The sequence below is a fragment of the Saccoglossus kowalevskii genome, chromosome 20 (assembly GCF_978046115.1).
Source record: "Saccoglossus kowalevskii chromosome 20, keSacKowa6.1, whole genome shotgun sequence".
NCBI lineage: Eukaryota > Metazoa > Hemichordata > Enteropneusta > Harrimaniidae > Saccoglossus > Saccoglossus kowalevskii.
This window is the reverse complement of record NC_140660.1, coordinates 31,221,558-31,241,016: the sequence shown is the minus strand read 5'-3', so window position 1 is coordinate 31,241,016 and position 19,459 is coordinate 31,221,558. Positions and strand designations below refer to the sequence as shown.

The 19,459-nt window shown below is 30.4% G+C and overlaps 1 long non-coding RNA gene across 1 annotated transcript in view; it reads right to left on the bottom strand.

Annotated features, from left to right (window-relative positions):
- The window catches only part of LOC144362188 (uncharacterized), a 30,975-nt gene extending 12,378 nt beyond the window's left edge, over positions 1–18,597 (bottom strand). The window contains exon 1 of the long non-coding RNA XR_014927776.1: positions 18,380–18,597. This is a non-coding gene — a long non-coding RNA (uncharacterized LOC144362188). The remainder of the gene's footprint in view (positions 1–18,379) is intronic.
- Between the last annotated feature and the right edge of the window lie 862 nt (positions 18,598–19,459).

Here is a 19,459-nt window from a genome sequence, read left to right as displayed (position 1 = left end):
GTGGTTCTATTTTTAAGACAATTTTACATAAATTAATCTACAACCAATCAAAGACATGGAGAAAATAAATTGATATACATGTACCCTAAATATGAGATATGCTTGACAGTGGTTCTATTTTTAAGACAATGTTACATAAATTAATCTACAACCAATCATACACATGGAGAAAATAAATTGATATACATGTACCCTAAATATGAGATATGCTTGACAGTGGTTCTATTTTTAAGACAATTTTACATAAATTAATCTACAACCAATCAAAGACATGGAGAAAATAAATTGATATACATGTACCCTAAATATGAGATATGCTTGACAGTGGTTCTATTTTAAGACAATGTTACATAAATTAATCTACAACCAATCAAAGACATGGAGAAAATAAATTGATATACATGTACCCTAAATATGAGATATGCTTGACAGTGGTTCTATTTTTAAGACAATGTTACATAAATTAATCTACAACCAATCAAAGACATGGAGAAAATAAATTGATATACATGTACCCTAAATATGAGATATGCTTGACAGTGGTTCTATTTTAAGACAATGTTACATAAATTAATCTACAACCAATCAAAGACATGGAGAAAATAAATTGATATACATGTACCCTAAATATGAGATATGCTTGACAGTGGTTCTATTTTTAAGACAATTTTACATAAATTAATCTACAACCAATCAAAGACATGGAGAAAATAAATTGATATACATGTACCCTAAATATGAGATATGCTTGACAGTGGTTCTATTTTTAAGACAATGTTACATAAATTAATCTACAACCAATCATAGACATGGAGAAAATAAATTGATATACATGTACCCTAAATATGAGATATGCTTGACAGTGGTTCTATTTTTAAGACAATTTTACATAAATTAATCTACAACCAATCAAAGACATGGAGAAAATAAATTGATATACATGTACCCTAAATATGAGCTATGCTTGACAGTGGTTCTATTTTTAAGACAATGTTACATAAATTAATCTACAACCAATCATACACATGGAGAAAATAAATTGATATACATGTACCCTAAATATGAGATATGCTTGACAGTGGTTCTATTTTTAAGACAATTTTACATAAATTAATCTACAACCAATCAAAGACATGGAGAAAATAAATTGATATACATGTACCCTAAATATGAGATATGCTTGACAGTGGTTCTATTTTTAAGACAATTTTACATAAATTAATCTATGACCAATCAAAGACATGGAGAAAATAAATTGATATACATGTACCCTAAATATGAGATATGCTTGACAGTGGTTCTATTTTAAGACAATTTTACATAAATTAATCTACAACCAATCAAAGACATGGAGAAAATAAATTGATATACATGTACTCTAAATATGAGATATGCTTGACAGTGGTTCTATTTTTAAGACAATGTTACATAAATTAATCTACAACCAATCATAGACATGGAAAAAATAAATTGATATACATGTACCCTAAATATGAGATATGCTTGACAGTGGTTCTATTTTAAGACAATGTTACATAAATTAATCTACAACCAATCAAAGACATGGAGAAAATAAATTGATATACATGTACCCTAAATATGAGATATGCTTGACAGTGGTTCTATTTTTAAGACAATGTTACATAAATTAATCTATGACCAATCAAAGACATGGAGAAAATAAATTGATATACATGTACCCTAAATATGAGATATGCTTGACAGTGGTTCTATTTTTAAGACAATGTTACATAAATTAATCTACAACCAATCAAAGACATGGAGAAAATAAATTGATATACATGTACCCTAAATATGAGATATGCTTGACAGTGGTTCTATTTTTAAGACAATTTTACATAAATTAATCTACAACCAATCATAGACATGGAGAAAATAAATTGATATACATGTACCCTAAATATGAGATATGCTTGACAGTGGTTCTATTTTTAAGACAATGTTACATAAATTAATCTACAACCAATCATAGACATGGAGAAAATAAATTGATATACATGTACCCTAAATATAAGATATGCTTGACAGTGGTTCTTATTTTAAGACAATGTTACATAAATTAATCTACAACCAATCAAAGACATGGAGAAAATAAATTGATATACATGTACCCTAAATATGAGATATGCTTGACAGTGGTTCTATTTTTAAGACAATGTTACATAAATTAATCTACAACCAATCATAGACATGGAGAAAATAAATTGATATACATGTACCCTAAATATGAGATATGCTTGACAGTGGTTCTATTTTTAAGACAATTTTACATAAATTAATCTACAACCAATCAAAGACATGGAGAAAATAAATTGATATACATGTACTCTAAATATGAGATATGCTTGACAGTGGTTCTATTTTTAAGACAATGTTACATAAATTAATCTATGACCAATCAAAGACATGGAGAAAATAAATTGATATACATGTACCCTAAATATGAGATATGCTTGACAGTGGTTCTATTTTAAGACAATTTTACATAAATTAATCTACAACCAATCATAGACATGGAGAAAATAAATTGATATACATGTACCCTAAATATGAGATATGCTTGACAGTGGTTCTATTTTTAAGACAATGTTACATAAATTAATCTACAACCAATCAAAGACATGGAGAAAATAAATTGATATACATGTACTCTAAATATGAGATATGCTTGACAGTGGTTCTATTTTTAAGACAATGTTACATAAATTAATCTACAACCAATCAAAGACATGGAGAAAATAAATTGATATACATGTACCCTAAATATGAGATATGCTTGACAGTGGTTCTATTTTTAAGACAATGTTACATAAATTAATCTATGACCAATCAATAACATGGAGAAAATAAATTGATATACATGTACCCTAAATATGAGATATGCTTGACAGTGGTTCTATTTTTAAGACAATGTTACATAAATTAATCTACAACCAATCAAAGACATGGAGAAAATAAATTGATATACATGTACCCTAAATATGAGATATGCTTGACAGTGGTTCTATTTTAAGACAATGTTACATAAATTAATCTACAACCAATCAAAGACATGGAGAAAATAAATTGATATACATGTACCCTAAATATGAGATATGCTTGACAGTGGTTCTATTTTTAAGACAATGTTACATAAATTAATCTACAACCAATCAAAGACATGGAGAAAATAAATTGATATACATGTACCCTAAATATGAGATATGCTTGACAGTGGTTCTATTTTTAAGACAATGTTACATAAATTAATCTACAACCAATCATAGACATGGAGAAAATAAATTGATATACATGTACCCTAAATATAAGATATGCTTGACAGTGGTTCTATTTTTAAGACAATGTTACATAAATTAATCTACAACCAATCAAAGACATGGAGAAAATAAATTGATATACATGTACTCTAAATATGAGATATGCTTGACAGTGGTTCTATTTTTAAGACAATTTTACATAAATTAATCTACAACCAATCAAAGACATGGAGAAAATAAATTGATATACATGTACCCTAAATATGAGATATGCTTGACAGTGGTTCTATTTTTAAGACAATGTTACATAAATTAATCTACAACCAATCAAAGACATGGAGAAAATAAATTGATATACATGTACTCTAAATATGAGATATGCTTGACAGTGGTTCTATTTTTAAGACAATTTTACATAAATTAATCTACAACCAATCAAAGACATGGAGAAAATAAATTGATATACATGTACCCTAAATATGAGATATGCTTGACAGTGGTTCTATTTTTAAGACAATGTTACATAAATTAATCTACAACCAATCATACACATGGAGAAAATAAATTGATATACATGTACCTCTAAATATGAGATATGCTTGACAGTGGTTCTATTTTTAAGACAATTTTACATAAATTAATCTACAACCAATCAAAGACATGGAGAAAATAAATTGATATACATGTACCCTAAATATGAGATATGCTTGACAGTGGTTCTATTTTTAAGACAATGTTACATAAATTAATCTACGACCAATCAAAGACATGGAGAAAATAAATTGATATACATGTACCCTAAAATATGAGATATGCTTGACAGTGGTTCTATTTTTAAGACAATGTTACATAAATTAATCTACAACCAATCAAAGACATGGAGAAAATAAATTGATATACATGTACCCTAAATATGAGATATGCTTGACAGTGGTTCTATTTTTAAGACAATGTTACATAAATTAATCTACAACCAATCAAAGACATGGAGAAAATAAATTGATATACATGTACCCTAAATATGAGATATGCTTGACAGTGGTTCTATTTTTAAGACAATGTTACATAAATTAATCTATGACCAATCAATAACATGGAGAAAATAAATTGATATACATGTACCCTAAATATGAGATATGCTTGACAGTGGTTCTATTTTTAAGACAATGTTACATAAATTAATCTACAACCAATCAAAGACATGGAGAAAATAAATTGATATACATGTACCCTAAATATGAGATATGCTTGACAGTGGTTCTATTTTTAAGACAATGTTACATAAATTAATCTACAACCAATCATAGACATGGAGAAAATAAATTGATATACATGTACCCTAAATATGAGATATGCTTGACAGTGGTTCTATTTTTAAGACAATGTTACATAAATTAATCTACAACCAATCAAAGACATGGAGAAAATAAATTGATATACATGTACCCTAAATATGAGATATGCTTGACAGTGGTTCTATTTTTAAGACAATGTTACATAAATTAATCTACAACCAATCAAAGACATGGAGAAAATAAATTGATATACATGTACTCTAAATATGAGATATGCTTGACAGTGGTTCTATTTTTAAGACAATGTTACATAAATTAATCTACAACCAATCAAAGACATGGAGAAAATAAATTGATATACATGTACCCTAAATATGAGATATGCTTGACAGTGGTTCTATTTTTAAGACAATGTTACATAAATTAATCTATGACCAATCATAGACAAGGAGAAAATAAATTGATATACATGTACCCTAAATATGAGATATGCTTGACAGTGGTTCTATTTTTAAGACAATTTTACATAAATTAATCTACAACCAATCAAAGACATGGAGAAAATAAATTGATATACATGTACCCTAAATATGAGATATGCTTGACAGTGGTTCTATTTTAAGACAATTTTACATAAATTAATCTACAACCAATCAAAGACATGGAGAAAATAAATTGATATACATGTACCCTAAATATGAGATATGCTTGACAGTGGTTCTATTTTTAAGACAATGTTACATAAATTAATCTACAACCAATCAAAGACATGGAGAAAATAAATTGATATACATGTACCCTAAATATGAGATATGCTTGACAGTGGTTCTATTTTAAGACAATGTTACATAAATTAATCTACAACCAATCAAAGACATGGAGAAAATAAATTGATATACATGTACCCTAAATATGAGATATGCTTGACAGTGGTTCTATTTTTAAGACAATGTTACATAAATTAATCTACAACCAATCATACACATGGAGAAAATAAATTGATATACATGTACCCTAAATATGAGATATGCTTGACAGTGGTTCTATTTTAAGACAATTTTACATAAATTAATCTACAACCAATCAAAGACATGGAGAAAATAAATTGATATACATGTACCCTAAATATGAGATATGCTTGACAGTGGTTCTATTTTTAAGACAATGTTACATAAATTAATCTACAACCAATCATACACATGGAGAAAATAAATTGATATACATGTACCCTAAATATGAGATATGCTTGACAGTGGTTCTATTTTTAAGACAATTTTACATAAATTAATCTACAACCAATCAAAGACATGGAGAAAATAAATTGATATACATGTACCCTAAATATGAGATATGCTTGACAGTGGTTCTATTTTTAAGACAATTTTACATAAATTAATCTACAACCAATCATAGACATGGAGAAAATAAATTGATATACATGTACCCTAAATATGAGATATGCTTGACAGTGGTTCTATTTTTAAGACAATGTTACATAAATTAATCTATGACCAATCAAAGACATGGAGAAAATAAATTGATATACATGTACCCTAAATATGAGATATGCTTGACAGTGGTTCTATTTTTAAGACAATGTTACATAAATTAATCTACAACCAATCATAGACATGGAGAAAATAAATTGATATACATGTACCCTAAATATGAGATATGCTTGACAGTGGTTCTATTTTAAGACAATGTTACATAAATTAATCTACAACCAATCAAAGACATGGAGAAAATAAATTGATATACATGTACCCTAAATATGAGATATGCTTGACAGTGGTTCTATTTTTAAGACAATGTTACATAAATTAATCTACAACCAATCATAGACATGGAGAAAATAAATTGATATACATGTACCCTAAATATGAGATATGCTTGACAGTGGTTCTATTTTAAGACAATGTTACATAAATTAATCTACAACCAATCAAAGACATGGAGAAAATAAATTGATATACATGTACCCTAAATATGAGATATGCTTGACAGTGGTTCTATTTTTAAGACAATGTTACATAAATTAATCTACAACCAATCATAGACATGGAGAAAATAAATTGATATACATGTACCCTAAATATGAGATATGCTTGACAGTGGTTCTATTTTTAAGACAATTTTACATAAATTAATCTACAACCAATCATAGACATGGAGAAAATAAATTGATATACATGTACCCTAAATATGAGATATGCTTGACAGTGGTTCTATTTTTAAGACAATTTTACATAAATTAATCTACAACCAATCAAAGACATGGAGAAAATAAATTGATATACATGTACCCTAAATATGAGATATGCTTGACAGTGGTTCTATTTTTAAGACAATGTTACATAAATTAATCTACAACCAATCATAGACATGGAGAAAATAAATTGATATACATGTACCCTAAATATGAGATATGCTTGACAGTGGTTCTATTTTAAGACAATGTTACATAAATTAATCTACAACCAATCAAAGACATGGAGAAAATAAATTGATATACATGTACCCTAAATATGAGATATGCTTGACAGTGGTTCTATTTTTAAGACAATGTTACATAAATTAATCTATGACCAATCAAAGACATGGAGAAAATAAATTGATATACATGTACCCTAAATATGAGATATGCTTGACAGTGGTTCTATTTTAAGACAATGTTACATAAATTAATCTACAACCAATCATAGACATGGAGAAAATAAATTGATATACATGTACCCTAAATATGAGATATGCTTGACAGTGGTTCTATTTTAAGACAATTTTACATAAATTAATCTACAACCAATCAAAGACATGGAGAAAATAAATTGATATACATGTACCCTAAATATGAGATATGCTTGACAGTGGTTCTATTTTTAAGACAATTTTACATAAATTAATCTACAACCAATCAAAGACATGGAGAAAATAAATTGATATACATGTACCCTAAATATGAGATATGCTTGACAGTGGTTCTATTTTAAGACAATGTTACATAAATTAATCTACAACCAATCATAGACATGGAGAAAATAAATTGATATACATGTACCCTAAATATGAGATATGCTTGACAGTGGTTCTATTTTAAGACAATGTTACATAAATTAATCTACAACCAATCAAAGACATGGAGAAAATAAATTGATATACATGTACCCTAAATATGAGATATGCTTGACAGTGGTTCTATTTTAAGACAATTTTACATAAATTAATCTACAACCAATCAAAGACATGGAGAAAATAAATTGATATACATGTACCCTAAATATGAGATATGCTTGACAGTGGTTCTATTTTTAAGACAATGTTACATAAATTAATCTACAACCAATCATAGACATGGAGAAAATAAATTGATATACATGTACCCTAAATATGAGATATGCTTGACAGTGGTTCTATTTTTAAGACAATTTTACATAAATTAATCTACAACCAATCAAAGACATGGAGAAAATAAATTGATATACATGTACCCTAAATATGAGATATGCTTGACAGTGGTTCTATTTTAAGACAATGTTACATAAATTAATCTACAACCAATCAAAGACATGGAGAAAATAAATTGATATACATGTACCCTAAATATGAGATATGCTTGACAGTGGTTCTATTTTTAAGACAATTTTACATAAATTAATCTACAACCAATCATACACATGGAGAAAATAAATTGATATACATGTACCCTAAATATGAGATATGCTTGACAGTGGTTCTATTTTAAGACAATGTTACATAAATTAATCTACAACCAATCAAAGACATGGAGAAAATAAATTGATATACATGTACCCTAAATATGAGATATGCTTGACAGTGGTTCTATTTTAAGACAATTTTACATAAATTAATCTACAACCAATCAAAGACATGGAGAAAATAAATTGATATACATGTACCCTAAATATGAGATATGCTTGACAGTGGTTCTATTTTTAAGACAATTTTACATAAATTAATCTACAACCAATCATAGACATGGAGAAAATAAATTGATATACATGTACCCTAAATATGAGATATGCTTGACAGTGGTTCTATTTTAAGACAATGTTACATAAATTAATCTACAACCAATCAAAGACATGGAGAAAATAAATTGATATACATGTACTCTAAATATGAGATATGCTTGACAGTGGTTCTATTTTAAGACAATTTTACATAAATTAATCTACAACCAATCAAAGACATGGAGAAAATAAATTGATATACATGTACCCTAAATATGAGATATGCTTGACAGTGGTTCTATTTTTAAGACAATTTTACATAAATTAATCTACAACCAATCAAAGACATGGAGAAAATAAATTGATATACATGTACTCTAAATATGAGATATGCTTGACAGTGGTTCTATTTTAAGACAATTTTACATAAATTAATCTACAACCAATCAAAGACATGGAGAAAATAAATTGATATACATGTACCCTAAATATGAGATATGCTTGACAGTGTTTCTATTTTTAAGACAATGTTACATAAATTAATCTACAACCAATCATAGACAAGGAGAAAATAAATTGATATACATGTACCCTAAATATGAGATATGCTTGACAGTGGTTCTATTTTTAAGACAATGTTACATAAATTAATCTACAACCAATCAAAGACATGGAGAAAATAAATTGATATACATGTACCCTAAATATGAGATATGCTTGACAGTGGTTCTATTTTTAAGACAATGTTACATAAATTAATCTACAACCAATCAAAGACATGGAGAAAATAAATTGATATACATGTACCCTAAATATGAGATGTGCTTGACAGTGGTTCTATTTTTAAGACAATTTTACATAAATTAATCTACAACCAATCAAAGACATGGAGAAAATAAATTGATATACATGTACCCTAAATATGAGATATGCTTGACAGTGGTTCTATTTTAAGACAATGTTACATAAATTAATCTACAACCAATCAAAGACATGGAGAAAATAAATTGATATACATGTACTCTAAATATGAGATATGCTTGACAGTGGTTCTATTTTTAAGACAATGTTACATAAATTAATCTACAATCAATCAATAACATGGAGAAAATAAATTGATATACATGTACCCTAAATATGAGATATGCTTGACAGTGGTTCTATTTTAAGACAATGTTACATAAATTAATCTACAACCAATCAAAGACATGGAGAAAATAAATTGATATACATGTACTCTAAATATGAGATATGCTTGACAGTGGTTCTATTTTTAAGACAATGTTACATAAATTAATCTACAACCAATCATAGACATGGAGAAAATAAATTGATATACATGTACCCTAAATATGAGATATGCTTGACAGTGGTTCTATTTTTAAGACAATTTTACATAAATTAATCTACAACCAATCAAAGACATGGAGAAAATAAATTGATATACATGTACTCTAAATATGAGATATGCTTGACAGTGGTTCTATTTTTAAGACAATGTTACATAAATTAATCTACAATCAATCAATAACATGGAGAAAATAAATTGATATACATGTACCCTAAATATGAGATATGCTTGACAGTGGTTCTATTTTAAGACAATGTTACATAAATTAATCTACAACCAATCAAAGACATGGAGAAAATAAATTGATATACATGTACCCTAAATATGAGATATGCTTGACAGTGGTTCTATTTTTAAGACAATGTTACATAAATTAATCTACAACCAATCAAAGACATGGAGAAAATAAATTGATATACATGTACCCTAAATATGAGATATGCTTGACAGTGGTTCTATTTTTAAGACAATGTTACATAAATTAATCTACAACCAATCAAAGACATGGAGAAAATAAATTGATATACATGTACCCTAAATATGAGATATGCTTGACAGTGGTTCTATTTTAAGACAATGTTACATAAATTAATCTACAACCAATCAAAGACATGGAGAAAATAAATTGATATACATGTACCCTAAATATGAGATATGCTTGACAGTGGTTCTATTTTTAAGACAATGTTACATAAATTAATCTACAACCAATCAAAGACATGGAGAAAATAAATTGATATACATGTACCCTAAATATGAGATATGCTTGACAGTGGTTCTATTTTAAGACAATTTTACATAAATTAATCTACAACCAATCAAAGACATGGAGAAAATAAATTGATATACATGTACCCTAAATATGAGATATGCTTGACAGTGGTTCTATTTTTAAGACAATGTTACATAAATTAATCTACAACCAATCATAGACATGGAGAAAATAAATTGATATACATGTACCCTAAATATGAGATATGCTTGACAGTGGTTCTATTTTTAAGACAATGTTACATAAATTAATCTACAACCAATCAAAGACATGGAGAAAATAAATTGATATACATGTACCCTAAATATGAGATATGCTTGACAGTGGTTCTATTTTTAAGACAATGTTACATAAATTAATCTACAACCAATCAAAGACATGGAGAAAATAAATTGATATACATGTACCCTAAATATGAGATATGCTTGACAGTGGTTCTATTTTTAAGACAATGTTACATAAATTAATCTACAACCAATCATACACATGGAGAAAATAAATTGATATACATGTACCCTAAATATGAGATATGCTTGACAGTGGTTCTATTTTTAAGACAATGTTACATAAATTAATCTACAACCAATCATAGACATGGAGAAAATAAATTGATATACATGTACCCTAAATATGAGATATGCTTGACAGTGGTTCTATTTTTAAGACAATGTTACATAAATTAATCTACAACCAATCTAAGACATGGAGAAAATAAATTGATATACATGTACCCTAAATATGAGATATGCTTGACAGTGGTTCTTTTTTTAAGACAATTTTACATAAATTAACCTACAGTGACTTAACAATAGAATTAATTACTTTGTAAATTGTCTTCAACTAAATCTTCCAACCAATCACATTTGTGATAATTGACCTGCTATTGTTAGTATTGAATAGTGTATTTTATTCTGTCACCAAAATGGATAATTATCTTGTCACCATAGCAATAGCTAATTAGCATAAAAATAGATTTGTTCACGATGATTTGCATAAAATAAATGTTTTGATTTCTGTTAAAATATGAGTAGATTTATGTGTTATTTAATATTAAATTCAAACAAAATAGTTTTGGTCTGTGAATCAGTTTAAAGCAGGAAAGTCGTCACCTGTGAGTCCCTAGCAACGATAACAACACATGCTAAAAACACAAAGATAGGAAAGTCGTCACCTGTGCACGTGTGGGAATTGAGTCCCTAGCAATGATAACAACACATGCTAAAAACACAAAGATAGGAAAGTCGTCACCTGTGCACGTGTGGGAATTGAGTCCCTAGCAACGATAACAACACATGCTAAAAACACAAAGATAGGAAAGTCGTCACCTGTGCACGTGTGGGAATTGAGTCCCTAGCAACGATAACAACACATGCTAAAAACACAAAGATAGGAAAGTCGTCACCTGTGCACGTGTGGGAATTGAGTACCTAGCAACGATAACAACACATGCTAAAAACACAAAGATAGGAAAGTCGTCACCTGTGCACGTGTGGGAATTGAGTCCCTAGCAACGATAACAACACATGCTAAAAACACAAAGATAGGAAAGTCGTCACATGTGCACGTGTGGGAATTGAGTCCCTAGCAATGATAACAACACATGCTAAAAACACAAAGATAGGAAAGTCGTCACCTGTGCACGTGAGGGAATTGAGTCCCTAGCAACGATAACAACACATGCTAAAAACACAAAGATAGGAAAGTCGTCACCTGTGCATGTGTGGGAATTGAGTCCCTAGCAATGATAACAACACATGCTAAAAACACAAAGATAGGAAAGTCGTCACCTGTGCACGTGTGGGAATTGAGTCCCTAGCAACGATAACAACACATGCTAAAAACACAAAGATAGGAAAGTCGTCACCTGTGCACGTGAGGGAATTGAGTCCCTAGCAACGATAACAACACATGCTAAAAACACAAAGATAGGAAAGTCGTCACCTGTGCATGTGTGGGAATTGAGTCCCTAGCAATGATAACAACACATGCTAAAAACACAAAGATAGGAAAGTCGTCACCTGTGCACGTGCGGGAATTGAGTCCCTAGCAACGATAACAACACATGCTAAAAACACAAAGATAGGAAAGTCGTCACCTGTGCACGTGTGGGAATTGAGTCCCTAGCAACGATAACAACACATGCTAAAAACACAAAGATAGGAAAGTCGTCACCTGTGCACGTGTGGGAATTGAGTCCCTAGCAACGATAACAACACATGCTAAAAACACAAAGATAGGAAAGTCGTCACCTGTGCACGTGCGGGAATTGAGTCCCTAGCAACGATAACAACACATGCTAAAAACACAAAGATAGGAAAGTCGTCACCTGTGCACGTGTGGGAATTGAGTCCCTAGCAACGATAACAACACATGCTAAAAACACAAAGATAGAAAAGTCGTCACCTGTGCACGTGCGGGAATTGAGTCCCTAGCAACGATAAAAACACAAAGATAGGAAAGTCGTCACCTGTGCACGTGTGGGAATTGAGTCCCTAGCAACGATAACAACACATGCTAAAAACATAAAGATAGGAAAGTCGTCACCTGTGCACGTGTGGGAATTGAGTCCCTAGCAACGATAACAACACATGCTAAAAACACAAAGATTCAGGGGTACATGCTTGTTTGTAAACAATGACACGCTATGACCATCTGACACATGCGCAGGTGACAACTCCCTCACTTTAAAATATGTAGTCTTTTTCTATGGGACAATTCATCTATTTTTTGAGGGTATTCATGTGATCTCAGTTGTTTGAAATCTTTCCATGCAATGCATTATCTACAAGATGACAGAAAATGTCATCATACGAACTGGCTGTGTAAATATAGTCAGAGGTACATTACTTGGGGTTTGCAACTACGGTGACATGATACCAAGATCCCGTTTCAATCTCGCTCTCACATAAGTGTTCCAACTCAGAAAAATCCGAGGTAACTAGGATACTGGGATGTCTAGGTGGATCAAAATAGCTGCTCACGTTATGACGGATTACGATAACTATATTTTCTGTACATTTTCGATGTATTACATTTTTTCACTATGAATGTGGTAATACATGTTTTATTGTTTTATTACAAACCGCCTATGTCATGTCAGAAGGTCGTAGCACCAGTCTCGCTATCTACGAGATGAGACTTGAATGGGATCTTAACATGATGTCACCATACAGTACTATGCGCGTTGCAAACCCCAAGTAATGTACCTCTGATATAGTACAATAACTGATTTTGTGTAAGACTTTTAATTCTAGACAGATAATCAAAACATTACATACAAATTTTAAAAATAGAAGTTTGATTTGACCAGGAATCAAAAGGGAATATATATTGTTTGGCATTTTGGTTGATTACATTTTCTTCACTGTGACTAACTTGTAAATTTTTATGGCAAATTTATGTTTGCAAATTTGTTATTTCTAAACCCCCCCCCCTCCAGGATTTCAAGTGGTCTACCTCTAAACCGGTGGGACCTTCCAATAAAGTTTTAGAAACGAGACGTGAAATAGTAATTTATTTCTACAATTATTGCCGTCAAGTCTGCGTCTGGCGTGTTCAGCAGTTTATAATAATAATAATAATAACTTTATTACACTACTAAAAAACCTTCAGAGGGTTTTTGTATGGTAAGGAACATAAATACATACAATACATAAGAGATAAAAATAAAATGTTAGTAAAATAAAAGAAAAAAATAAATTAATTACTTTCTGTGGTTTTAAAAATTGTGCTCTTTAAGTATTTTGCTAAAGCTATATTATTCTCCATAATCTTTTTAAATATGGAATTCACATCCATTGTGTAAATATTTATTGCACACTCATCAAACAGTTTTTTTCTTTGTTCTATATAGCCAGTACAAAATAGCAGGAAATGTTTTTCATCTCCTAATGCTTTAGTGTTACATTTATTACAGTGTCTATTTTCTAATTCTATTTTGGGCTTTGTTCTTCTACCTAATTCTATTTCTAAGTTGTGGTCACTCAGACGGAATTTTGAAAGCATTTTCCTGAGGCTGAAATTCGAAATGTTTTGCAAATAATTTTCCATATTATAGCTTACTTTGAATAGTTTGTATGTTCTCAGTTTTGTTCCCCTATTTTCATTGGTTTCACTGAAATTTAGTTCTTCTCTCCATCTTTGAATATAAAACTCAGATAGTCTGAGTTTTACTTTTTTTAGTATTTGATTCCAATTTTCCATATTGTGATCATTTTATATTTTAATTAGATCATGTCCCAGTGTAGCATTAATAGTCCTTACCCAGTTTGAATTAATTTTTATCATTTCATCCAGGGCTAATTTTAAAATGTGATTATCTGGCAGACTATATAGTCTATGGCAGTATTTAATTTGAGCCAAATTAATTTTTAATTTTACTGGTAACCTACCAAGTTCTGCTTTCAAACCACTAATTGGCGTCATTTTACTCACTCCTAGGATAAACCTGTAAAAATGACTGCAAACTTGCTCTAAACTGTTACTGTCAGTTGTGATTTCATTGGCCCAGATTTCTGCACCATACATGAGTATAGGTGAAATTAATTGGTCGAAAATTTTCAAACTAAGTGCTGGTGAGATTATTTTGTGGTTTAAGACTGTTTGTCTGATGCTGAAAAGAGCCTTCATTGATTTATTTTTTAACATAGATAAGTTTGTTTTAAATTTCCCATTTGGAGTAAATATTGCCCCTAAATAGCAAAACTCGCTAACAGCTGTTATGTCTTGGTTGTTGATTTTAAAATTCATGTTTTTAATCAGTCTGTTGCTGCAATTAAATACCATGACTTTAGTTTTCTTTACGTTTACTTCTAAATTCCAATTTATACAATAGTCATTTAATTTGTTCAGACAGCTTTGTAGGCCGTCTTCCGTTTCTGAAATAAGTGCAAGGTGACTGGACCTATCTGCATATTGGATGCAATTTATAGGTTTCTCGCCCATTAGAACTGGTTTATCAATTTGATCCCCAAATAATTCTGGCAGATCGTTCAGAAAAATGTTAAATAAAGTTGGTGATAAATTGCAGCCTTGCTTAACTCCACAGGTAGACTGAAATCCATCAGTTATACCCTCTGACAATTTAGTTTTATATTTAATATCCTTATACATAGATTTTATTATTTCATAAAAGTTCCCCGTGATACCACTGTTTTGTAACTTGAGAAAGAGTGCATCCCTCCAGATGCTGTCGAAAGCCTTTCTAAAGTCAACAAAACATGTGTATAACCGTTTTCCAGAACTGCTGCTTTTATTTTTATTATAAATTGTTTTTTCAACTGCTGTTTTTAACAGGAAAATTGCGTCTGTCGTTCTCCTGTCTTTCCTAAAGCCACACTGCATGTCGGTAAATAATTTATTTTCTTCCAAGTATGTGGTCAATCTTTGATTCATTATGCCAGTAAATAGTTTTGAGAGACAACTTGTTAATGCAATAGCTCTATAATTACCAAAATGAAGATTTAATTTGTCGCCTGATTTGTGTAGTGGAACAAGAATCGTAGATTTCCAGGTTGCAGGAAATTTTCCACTATCTAGAATACAGTTGAAAAGTTTCTGTAAACATCTTATCATTAACTTATTTTTGGTTTTCAACATTTCATTGGCAATGCTGTCATCAGCAGCTGATTTATTGTTTTTTAGTTTGCTAACAGCGCTAAGAATTTCTTTGTATGTGATATTTGAGTTTAGATATTGGTTGGGAATTTGTCGCATTTCTTTTTCTATAAGATTATTTTGTAACTCATGATTTTTAATGTTTGTTTTATTATAGAGTTTTGAAAAATGATCAATCCAATTTTTCCCGGATATTGTTGTGTCTTGATTTTTGGTCTTTTGATTACGTAGGCTTTTCAGCACAGACCAGTACTCATTTTGGTTGGCACTGTCCATATATTCAAGTTTGGACACCAACATGTTTTTATATTCTCTTTTTTTATATTTTATAAGTTTTGTATAATGCTTTTTAAGAGTATAATATTGGTGTTTGATATACGGGTTGGTTGGTTGTTTTGTTAGCAACTTAGAGGTACTAATTAATTCCCTTTTTACTGTAGAACACGACTTATCAAACCATTGTTGTTGTTTTGGATGTTTATAGTTTTTATTATTTATTGTTCTTTTATTGGTTACTTTTTTAAGGCAATTATCCGCTGCATTAATTAATATTTTGTTGAATTGATCTGTTGGATCATTGACATCACTGTCTTTGAAATCATTGGCAAGGTAGTTTTTGAACATTGTTTCAAAATTTGAATTTTGTAACATGACTTTGTACTTTTGCTTTGCCTCAACGTCCCAAATGAATTTTTTACAGTGCGGTTTCAATTTATTCACAAGCTTTGTGTTCTTGGTGTGATTGTAATTTACAGTTAGTGAGAAACCAATAGGACAATGATCTGACAAGTAATTAATATCATGAATTTTAAGATAATCAATATGTCTGTGTAAATCCTTTGTGCTAATGCAGTAATCAACTGTACTTGAACCGACCGGATTATGACAGGTAAAGTTTCCATTTAAATCACCTATCTTCCTACCATTGGCTATTAAAAGATTATTTATAGTACAAAGATCGACTAATTGTTTGCCAAACTTATTGTTAGTTTTATCTTGGGTGTGCCTTTTTTCAAAATTTTCTAAAGTGTAATTATTTGGAGTGGGTACATGAATGTTATCTCCAAATGCAATGTAATCAATTAGATTTCCAGTGCGACTATTGAAATCACCTGTTATAATTACCTGGCCCTGATTGGAGAAAACTGTTATTTCTTTTTCTAAAATGCCAAAGTAGTCAACATCTAAGTGATAAACCGAATTTTCGGGTGGAATGTATATACAACCCAAATAAATATCATTTTCTAATGAGAAAAATTCCTTGTCCAATTTACACCAAAGGAAGTCGTTAATTTCAGACTTTATTTCCCTCAGCCCTCCCCTCAACCCTGATTTAAACAAAATTGCCACTCCCCCAGAGTTCCTCCTACTTCTAGCTGATTTGCATTTTCTGTCTGTTTTAAAATAACTATAACTATCTAATACATCTAATGAACTACTATTACTACCTAGACTACCTAACCACGTCTCTTGTAAGCACAAAATATCAAATTTCTTTAAAATAGAAGTAAAATCAGATTCTACACACTTAGCACCAAGGCCGTGAATGTTCCAACTACCTACATTAAGATTAGTCTGCCTAATACTGTTGACAGTTGTTGTTTTCATCATTATTCTATTCTCCACGATACGGGGTTGCAGGCCACAAATTTTTGTTTTTTAAATGAAAAGTAATAAAAAATTTAAAGTAAAATATAATGACATTAATAATTACTTAATGTTATGATGATGATCTGCTGGAATATTGAAGTTAAATATTAGTAGTTGTAGTAGTCATGGTTTATAATTCTATTGTTTGTCTGCCTCTCTGATCGTTGAATGTATTTGTTGCCTGTATGTTGATAGCTCTTGTTTACGTGAACACAAGATTGTTTACGTGAACACAAGATTGGTTGAGAATGAATTGCAGAGGAAATCGATGAAGTCAAGTTTGGAGAACGAAGATACAACAGATGACGTGTACGGTGTGTCGGGCGATGTTGACTGGTCGTCATTTGCGGTGATAAAATACAAAACTATCGTGACATCTTTCTGTATTAAATTCATGATTACGATCGAAATAACCTGAAAACGGAAGTCTATAAACTCTACGTTACCTTACTTTCAAATAGATGTCATGTGAGTCTCAGATTTGCTGCACATCGGTCAGTTATTCGACATCACAATCAATAAAGAGTCAATATACTCTGATAGTCCAAATTCAACTGTGTTTTCTTCGTAGAAATCGAAAACTGAGTACTTCATCATGACTTCCGGGTCGTGAGATTTAAAATCTACGAACACTGTTAAAAATGGCGCCGGTACTAAATGTGTTTGTTTTGTCATTGTTTCCTCCAACAGTCGCAGTGGCTGTCGTTTCCATACGGTCGTCAGGGGTAACCCGTTTGAACCTAGGGAAAGGGAACAGGGTGAAAACAAATGACGTGACTGAAATCAAGGAAAAAACTCACGGGCTCGCTTTTTCAACTAAAGTTAAAAAACACCTATTAGGAATGAACCATTAGATGACACAAAAAATATGCAAACTATTATTCCTTCGGTTAGTTTTGGGTTACTTTTCGATATTTTATTTTCAATGATGAATTCGTTGTATTTTGTTTTTATTTTCTCTGTGTGTATTTTTTATATAAGAAATAGGCCTGTATAATTTGGTTTTGTTATTGATTCCTGTAGATTTTTTCTGCTCCCATGGTTTCCAATGGTTCATCTTTACCCTAGATTTCAAGTGATTTGATTTTAATATGCTAATGTAGATTCAAAACCATGCAATTTTTGGACAAAAAACGTAAAACTATTATTGCAAAATTATGTTTTGTGAGATTTATTATTGCACACAATGTGTCGGTGATATAATCGTGTTTCTTAGAGTTTTCAAACAACGCTGTGTGGATAATGATAGTAAAAACTGATTCACCAAATTAGACACGTACTGATTAATCTAATAATCACATAAACCTAGAATATAATCTAACTGTTATCGACAATTCAGCGCGACCTTAATAGGGGGGGGTCGTTATACTGTATGTTGAGAGGGTTCTGTTCACCCCTAATCATACGGTTTATTGTTGTTAAACATACGGGTTATACACGGGGTTATCACTTCTCTATTCTGTGCAGACATGTATTATTTCTATGGCACAGTGAATTTCATGTTTTTTCTGTGCACTATTGATATA